General features: G+C 35.0%; 1 long non-coding RNA gene across 1 annotated transcript; it reads right to left on the reverse strand.

Annotated features, from left to right (window-relative positions):
- Positions 1–2832: 2832 nt before the first annotated feature.
- LOC113333772 lies at positions 2833–6136 on the reverse strand. The gene is made up of 4 exons (XR_003352339.1): positions 5668–6136; positions 4826–4945; positions 4258–4401; positions 2833–3083 (listed from the first exon to the last, which is right to left on the reverse strand). It is a non-coding gene; the product is annotated as an uncharacterized LOC113333772 (long non-coding RNA).
- Positions 6137–8374: the final 2238 nt, after the last annotated feature.

Below are 8374 nucleotides of genomic sequence, written 5' to 3' on the forward strand. Positions count from 1 at the left end.
TATGATTTTTCATGTATTGTTCTAATTTTTTACAAGCATTGATCCTTCTAAAACTAATTTTATTTCGAGGGGAAAGTTCCTCTACTACCAATGACTCATTCTATATTGCTTCAATTTTTCTGTTCGTTTTATTTTGTAAGTGTCGTTCGAACATGCCGGTTGTTGTAAACCATCATGATGGGAAGAAGGTTGATGTCCTGAACATTATCTTCCTCATCTTCCTGATTATTGTTTACTACATCGGGTGCTGCGCATTTAGGAACAACAGAGAAGATGATATCTCTTTCTCACATGAATATCATCAGTTATATCACAGCTGTTCCATACTTCATTTCTAGAAATAGGTAATATCTTTTGTTATTTTGAAAACATGGTTCCGTGAGTTTGTAGATATCTACTTGGATACGAGTTTCATTTGTTTCATTCGAAACATGATTGTGTTGTAGCAGTTGATTTGGTGATGGGTTTGTAACAAAAAACCATTGAGCACACTGATGGAAGTGCACGGAAATTAGCCAGCAAGGTCGCAAAATGAGAAAGTGCCGACCAAAGCCTAGCCGTTAGGGCCGTCAAGGTAGTTAGTTGAATACCGTGCCGACTCTATAAATGTCACATCCAGGTATGAAAGGTCGGCACGATGTTCAACCTATATACCGTGCTGGCAGAATACCTTCAGATTTTTCTTGGGTTTGAGTTGGGTGGTTCGTCCAATTTGGGGGTCATCTTTATTAGGTTTTCTAGAAGTTTGCTTGAGAGGATAAAGATTTATCGATGATGGAATTTAAATTTTCGAATCGATAATCGACGAGTATTTTTGGGTTTGATGATGAAATGTTGATGGGAGGTCGGTATGATGGTAGGAAGAGGAGAGGAAGAAGAGAAGATGAGGTGAAATCATTATTAGGTTAACTTAATTATAAATGTCAAGGGTATTTTCGTATTTTCGGCCCATTTCACCACCCCTTAGCAAGGACACTAGGTCCATTCAAATTTGGGTATATCCCAATTAATCCGGATATACCCCAATCTCTCCAGGTTTAAAAAGACTAATGATCCCCGTCAACTGTTGGTAGCAACCAAACACGAGGCACAAACCAGTACATAGAGGCATTGTTAGTTTTTGCCCATTGATCTAGTTCGGGAGCCAAATAATTACAAATAGAAGGTTGAAAATTAAATATACAGGTCACTAATTTAGAAGAAAATAACTGAATGTCCTTGAAAATAGCATCCGTACGAGAGTCTCCATTAAACAAGACAGTTGAAATTGATCAATGAGAGTCTTCGAGTCACTTTCAACAATGATATGGGTTAGTTTATGCTCCAACGCTTTCTTCAGGACCCCCAAACGGCTCTGGCTTTAGCATCTTGGACAGATTTTACTTCAAAAACCAGGGAAGCACAAAAAGAGGCTTTGCTTGGGAAATCCCTCATCACATATCCTGCACCATTAGCTCCAGTAATGTCATCATAGGCACCATCAGTGTTACACTTTATCCAGCAAAAAGAGGGGGGCATCCATTTGTCACATAGATTGACAGGGGTAATGGGAGACACAAAAAGGCAAGGTTTCCTAGTTAGAGGCATGGCTCTAGCTCTAGCTAAAACTGCAACATGAGTTTCTTTCAGGTTTTGAAAAATAAAGTTATTTCTACTAGTCCAGAGAGACCACAGGATAAAAATAAAGAGACATTGCGCTTCATCAGGGAGTCTAGACACAGGGTCAGTTAACCAAAACAATAACCAGTCAATGAAAGCCTTGTTTTGAAAAAAAATGAGTGTTGATGCAAAAATCAGAGAGAAACCAGACACGGCTAGCAAAGGGGCAGAGGACCAAAGCATGCAATATGGATTCATGAGGATCATTACACCTAGCACAATCAACACTTTGCATGGGCATTCTAGTGTGCAAAACATTTCTAGCAGGAAGAGCATTTCTAGCAGCTTTCCAGGTAAAGACTTTGATTCTGTAAGGAACCCTAATTTCCCAAATACCCATCCAAAGATTTTTACAAGGGGAGGGCCTAAGTCCTCTGATTCCCATGTAGGCAGATTTTGATGAAAACTTGCATTCTTAGAAAGATCTCAAGCCCTCATGTCAGGAGTGCATAACTGGCTTAAGGGAATAGTAATAATCTTCTTAACAGAAACATTATCAAAGTGAGTGTTTAATCTAGACATATTCCAAGATCTGGTAAAGGGATCAATGAATAAGAGACTTTAATGTTTGGGTCAGGTGGAACTAAAGGGTTGGGTGTGGCAGTACCCAAACTGGGAATCCATTTGTCACACCAAGGGTCAATGAATTGACCATCCCCAACAATCCGGGAAATGAAAGGCTTAATGAGTTCTTTTATGGGAAACCTAGGCTAAGGCCCAACCCATGGGTAACCCATAATATGAGGCCCTTAACTAAAAGAAGCTTAAATATAGGCCCCGAGTTATTAAAGGACATCCATACCCTTTTATATATTGTAAAGCCCATAATCAAATAAAATTTTAAATTTAGGCCCAAAATTACTAAAGTATAGTGCAAATGTGTAAACAGAAGTTACACATGCATATGGCATGTGTATACAGAAGTTACACATCCATATGACATGTGTAATGCAAAGTTACACTTGTATATTTATGTGTGGACTCACATATGTGTATGGCAAGAAACGGTTACACACATGTAACCAGAAGTTACACATGTGTATGGCATGTGTATCTAAAAGTTACACATCCATATACATGTGTAACTTTTTGTTACACATGCTATATGTATGTGTATCTACAAGTTACACATCCATATGCATCAATTATACATCAAAACTACATATACGGAAAATACAGGTATTACTTTAATTTTCATTTACAATAATTCGTCTGTTTATCAATTAGATCAATCTGCACAAATATTTAGCAGGCAACAACAAATACCTTGAAGCATACCACATTGTTTTCAAAAATAACCAAATAATTAACATACTTCTTCGCCAATGTGCTCCATGCTAATCTTATATACAATAGCAGCTCTGACCTCATCACTTGCAGCAACTTCCGTTAACTCTTCATCAAGTAAAAAACTGAACCTTGCACTTGAAAGGCACAACATTATCAACATCTTCAAACAACATACTTTAGAAAAAAAAAACATGCCTCATTCTTTTATTCGCGATCACTACATGAATTGCGAACCACGAAACCCAAAGTCAACAAATCTATATTATTTGCCTTTTGAAATGTATAGTTCAAGAGAAGAATATGGCAAACATACATACCTAAATACATGTGTAAACAACAATTACACATCTAAAATGCAAGTGTAACCAACAATTACATATCCTAAAAGTATGTGTAACTAGCAGATACACATGCTAGAAAGCATGTGTAACTAGTAGATACACATGCTTATAGCAACATAATTTCATCAAAATATGGGATCCTACCAACCGAAGGTTCCAGGATTTTCCTATAATCCTATATCAATTAATATATAGTGACATAAAGAGTTACATATGATTCACATTTACCCATGTATCTTCCTAATATGATTTACAATTAACATATAGGTTATGTCGCCTAATTCTCGCCTGAAATAACACATATACATGATCAAATAGGATGGAAAACAGAGTACAGTTAACAATATTACAGTAGAATGTTTCAGTTAGCCACTACATGCAAACAAGTAAACTGAGCTTTACATCATTTCGGGTTCATCAGTAGTATGGCTCGTGTACCTGGCACGTACAATTTACAGTGTAGTCTTATTAGACTATGCATCTTATTACAATTTACAGAGTCATCCAATCTTCCTAGTGTAACTGGTAGTTACACATGCATTTTCCTAGTGTAACTAAAAGTTACAAATGCATTTTCCGAGTGTAACTAAGAGCTACACATGCATTTTCCTAGTGTAACTAAAAGTTACATATGCTCATACACAAATCACCTCCGAGACATGAATACTAGATACTTCAGTCGTAGAAGGCTAAGGAAATACCTATACAAATATAAGCGAAGACTCACAAACATCAAATAATACATACAACTACATGACAGTAAGCAAATTTAACTTTAAAGCAAGGATAGAACAAGATAACTTCACAAAGTTGAACTTTGACATGTTAGGTTTGAGGTAAAAATATAATCATCTTCGTATGCTGGAAAAGTGAAAGTAAAAATATAATTTTGACACAAGGTTCCAGAATTTTCATATAATTCTACAGCAATTAACATATAGTGACATAAAGAGGAAAAAAACATTACCTGCATAAACTCAGGACACATGAAGGAAAGATCTCCAAATAGCCCACCTTCAAGAGTCCCCTCCGCAATTGCAACAACCACCACAATTAAGCAGATACCAATGAACCTTGCAAGCCCCCCACCTCAAAATGTTGCTAGGTCCAACTATGACGCCAACAGAAAAACAAAGAAAGATATGAATCTAAAGCTGAAATTTCCATGAATGTGCAAAAGAAGCGATGGAACCGCTTGAAAAATCAATAACATAAGGGACGAGGTGATAACTTACAATGACAATTGCAGCATTACTCATAAAGAGTATGAATACTACAGTCTTAACATACTCACCGGTTTATAAAGTTAACCCAACTAAGGTGATAACCCCAAAACAAACTGATGTAATTCATATGAATACTACAGTCTTAACATACTCACCTGTTTAAAAAGTTAACCCAACTAATAATATAAATAGGTGAAGTCTACTACATGAAAAAGTATAGAATCATTAACCTACCAGTAAATACAAACCATACAAACATATACACGTGATTGATAATGAATCAGTAGTATTAATACCAACATTACTTACAATTTTGGAAAGGATACCAGCATATCCATATCCAAGTTCAAGGTCATCATTTTCTAAGGAATCAAGCTTCTGAGGAGATAGGGGCTTTACATCCTCATCTTTTAGATCCTCACACATCAGCTGTGACAAGTAAAAAAATACAAAAAATCAGCATACCTTCCATTAACAAATTTAATCAAAATCATAAACAATCTATTTTTAGCTCTCACAATCCAACACATCATTTAGACACCTCATAACACCAATACAGACTGACGCAAATATACATCACTCTGTTTTGCTCCAACAATTAACCCCATACTATATGGGTTGAACATGTATCAACAAGCATCTGACTAGTGTAAATGGGAGTTACACATGCATCTGACTTGTGTAATTCTTAGTTACACATGCATATATATTACTATGTAGTATGTACATGACTCCGGAATATAGACAAATCATTTATATAGATATATTATACTTGTCAGTAAGGTACAAGGCTATTTGATTAGAGGAGCCAAACCCATAAGGTTCAAGTAAGCTTAAAATATTGTAATTCTTACCTAAGATTAAAATTTAAGGTTAGATTTAACGTTGCATCTAAGGTTCTGCACTATATATACAACAAGGAACAAGGATCCCACTACTGCAAAAACTAATTGTGTTAATTCTACACTACATATACGCCATCCAGCAGAGGCTTAACCAATCAAACATTTTCCCAAAACAGACCATAACAAATTGAAAAAAATAATACAAAACAAAATCACAATTCATTTTAAACAATATTTTCTCAACAAATTAAAATGATCATTTTAGGCTAGTTTTCATCAAGAATACATATATGTTCGCGTCCTTACCTCAACTGATTAATTCGCTGATTCCATGATCACCACTAGCACAACAACTGGCTCCAAATTATTTTTCAAAACTCGCACTTCCATCCCTACCGTCTCTTCTACTACTACAAGTGGGAAAAATTGACATTAGTCATCAAACCACATGTCTTATTCCTGAGAAGAGAAGAAATACAACATTGGTGGTGATCATTGTCTCTAATCACCCCAAAGTGTCCGATTCAAAACATGTAAAATTAGAAGTAAGTGTACTAATTGCATGCAAACATCTAATTATAAGTTCTAGTGTCTTTATTAATCACGAGCAACAATTTATGAGCCACACACTTTGTTAGTAAAAAATTACTTACCAAATTTTTCTAGACTTCTAGTCAGCATACACTATATAATAATTGTTAAAAAAATATGGCAGAATGCATGTCTAACATAAGCTAATTAATTCTTTAATTCATGATTCCGAATATGAACCATCAACAACTGCAAAAAGCATAGATAACATTATCATTGGTGAAGGAAAACTAACAATTGTCTTTCTAACATACACAAGCTCTAAAAAAACATTTACATACTGAATCAAATATAAATGAAGTAATTACCAAACGTACAATTAGTGAATTTCACTTCTTAATCAAGATATATAAACATTATCGTGATCTGTAAATAGATCTTGTAAGAAATCTAACTGTAAAAGAAATTAAAATTTATCCGATCTCACTGATCTCATATGGGTAAAGGTATTAGAAGACGACGATTATGGATCTGAAATCAGATTTGAGTTTAGAGCAAAATTGGGAGATTTATGGAATCTCAACAGACGAACCCTAAAAAAGATTTCACAAAAAAACACGAATAGATAGTTCAAACTTAAGAGAAAGATAAGATGATTACAAATCTAAAATATGATTATAAATCTGATTGAAAATTCGAAGTAAAATCAAATTAATTAGCTTTTTGAAACCGTAAATCAATTTTTTCAAACATTCATTTTATTTAAAACACAGCGAGATTTCAAATAGAATCAAATATAGAGGTGAGAAACTTATCTTGTTCTTCCGATTTGTTGCTCAACAGAGCTAATTGAACATAAAAATTAACCTTTCGAATTAATCTTGATTGTTAGAAGGTTTAATCATTGAACCGAGTAGAAATTTATAATATCATCAGTAGATAAAACAACAGAGATTCGATAGAGATAATTATTTTCCTCCGTAGAACGACGCCATGAACAACATCTCTCTGCTTGTAAACCAGAAATCTCTTTAGAGTGGAGAGGGAAACTGAAAAAGAAAATGAAACCAGAAAATGAAATCTAGACCTAGTTTTATTACCCATATATACTAAAGAGCGGTTTTGGTATTACGAAATAATTTTTTTATTAATAAGCCCTGAATTATGAAGTTTTGGGCCTAGAAATATCAAAATGTGAAAGAATGGAGTTGATAGTGAAGGATCCATTTTGTGGGGCTTCTATATATTGAACCCATATAGTAGGGGGGTTATAGTAGTTTTCACTTCTGTTATAGCATGCAAACACTTCCAAGTCCAAGAGCACTTACCAGTACACTTAACATTCAAGAAATCATTTTTAGGAAAGTATTTGGCTTTAAGAACAGTAGCTAGCATACAATTAGGATGTTCTACGATTTTTCAAGCATTCCTTGCCAACATAGATAAGTTATTTAATTCATCCTTTCTAAATCCTAGACCACCTTCTGCCTTTGGGGGGGCACAAGATGTCCCAACCCAACAGATGTAGTTTCCTATCTTTAGGATCTAAAGTCTCTCCCCACCAGAATTAGCAGAGATATGAATCCATTTGTTTACAAAGATGCTTAGGGATGAGGAAAGCTCCCATTTGAAAAGGGGGAATGGCTTGACCAATGTGTTTAATCAAAGTAGTTCTAGCAGCCTGAGGCAGGAGCTTGTGTAGCCAGATAGATATTCTGGCATCCACAGCTTGGAGAATACCCATATGGGTTTGAATTTTAGAGGCTTGAAACATTGTAGGTGTGACAATATATTTTTCTCCCAAATACCTGCTCTCAATCTCTAGGATATTAGCAAGAAGAGCTTTCCTATGTTCAGGAATTCTCCTACTAAATAAAATAGCAGACCTATCAAAGTTGATTTCTTGGCCAGAAGCCAAGCAATATTTTTGAAGGTAGTCTTTGATAATTTAAAATTTTGAACAATTGCTTTTGAAAACAAAAGGGAATCATCAGCAAACAACAAATGTGTCATTTCTGGAGCCTCTTTACACACTTTAATGCCTTCCAAAATTCCTTTCTTTGAAGGACTGTCAATGTAAGAAGAGAGAGCTTCAGAATAGATGATATAAAGATAGGGGGATAAAGGATCCCCCTGTCTCAAACCTCTTTCAGGTTGAAAAAACCCAGTAGGGTTACTATTGAGGAGAACAGAATAGGAAACTGTAGAAACACACTGGTTTATGAGTTTAATCTAGTGGTTAGAAAGACCCATTCTAGTCAGAACATTTTCAAGAAAAGACCATTCCAATTTGGCATATGCTTTAGACATATCAAGTTTAATGGCAGCAATGCCTTCAACTTTGTCATTATGATTGACAGCAAATATAGCCTTATTAGCCAGCAGAATATTATCAGAAATGCTCCTCTTAGGAATGAAAGCACTTTGATTTTGGGAAATAATGTTGTTTATGAAAGGTTTAAGTCTATTAGCAAGAGTTTTT

This window comes from Papaver somniferum, chromosome 1 (genome assembly GCF_003573695.1).
Source record: "Papaver somniferum cultivar HN1 chromosome 1, ASM357369v1, whole genome shotgun sequence".
Classification (NCBI taxonomy): Eukaryota; Viridiplantae; Streptophyta; class Magnoliopsida; order Ranunculales; family Papaveraceae; genus Papaver; species Papaver somniferum.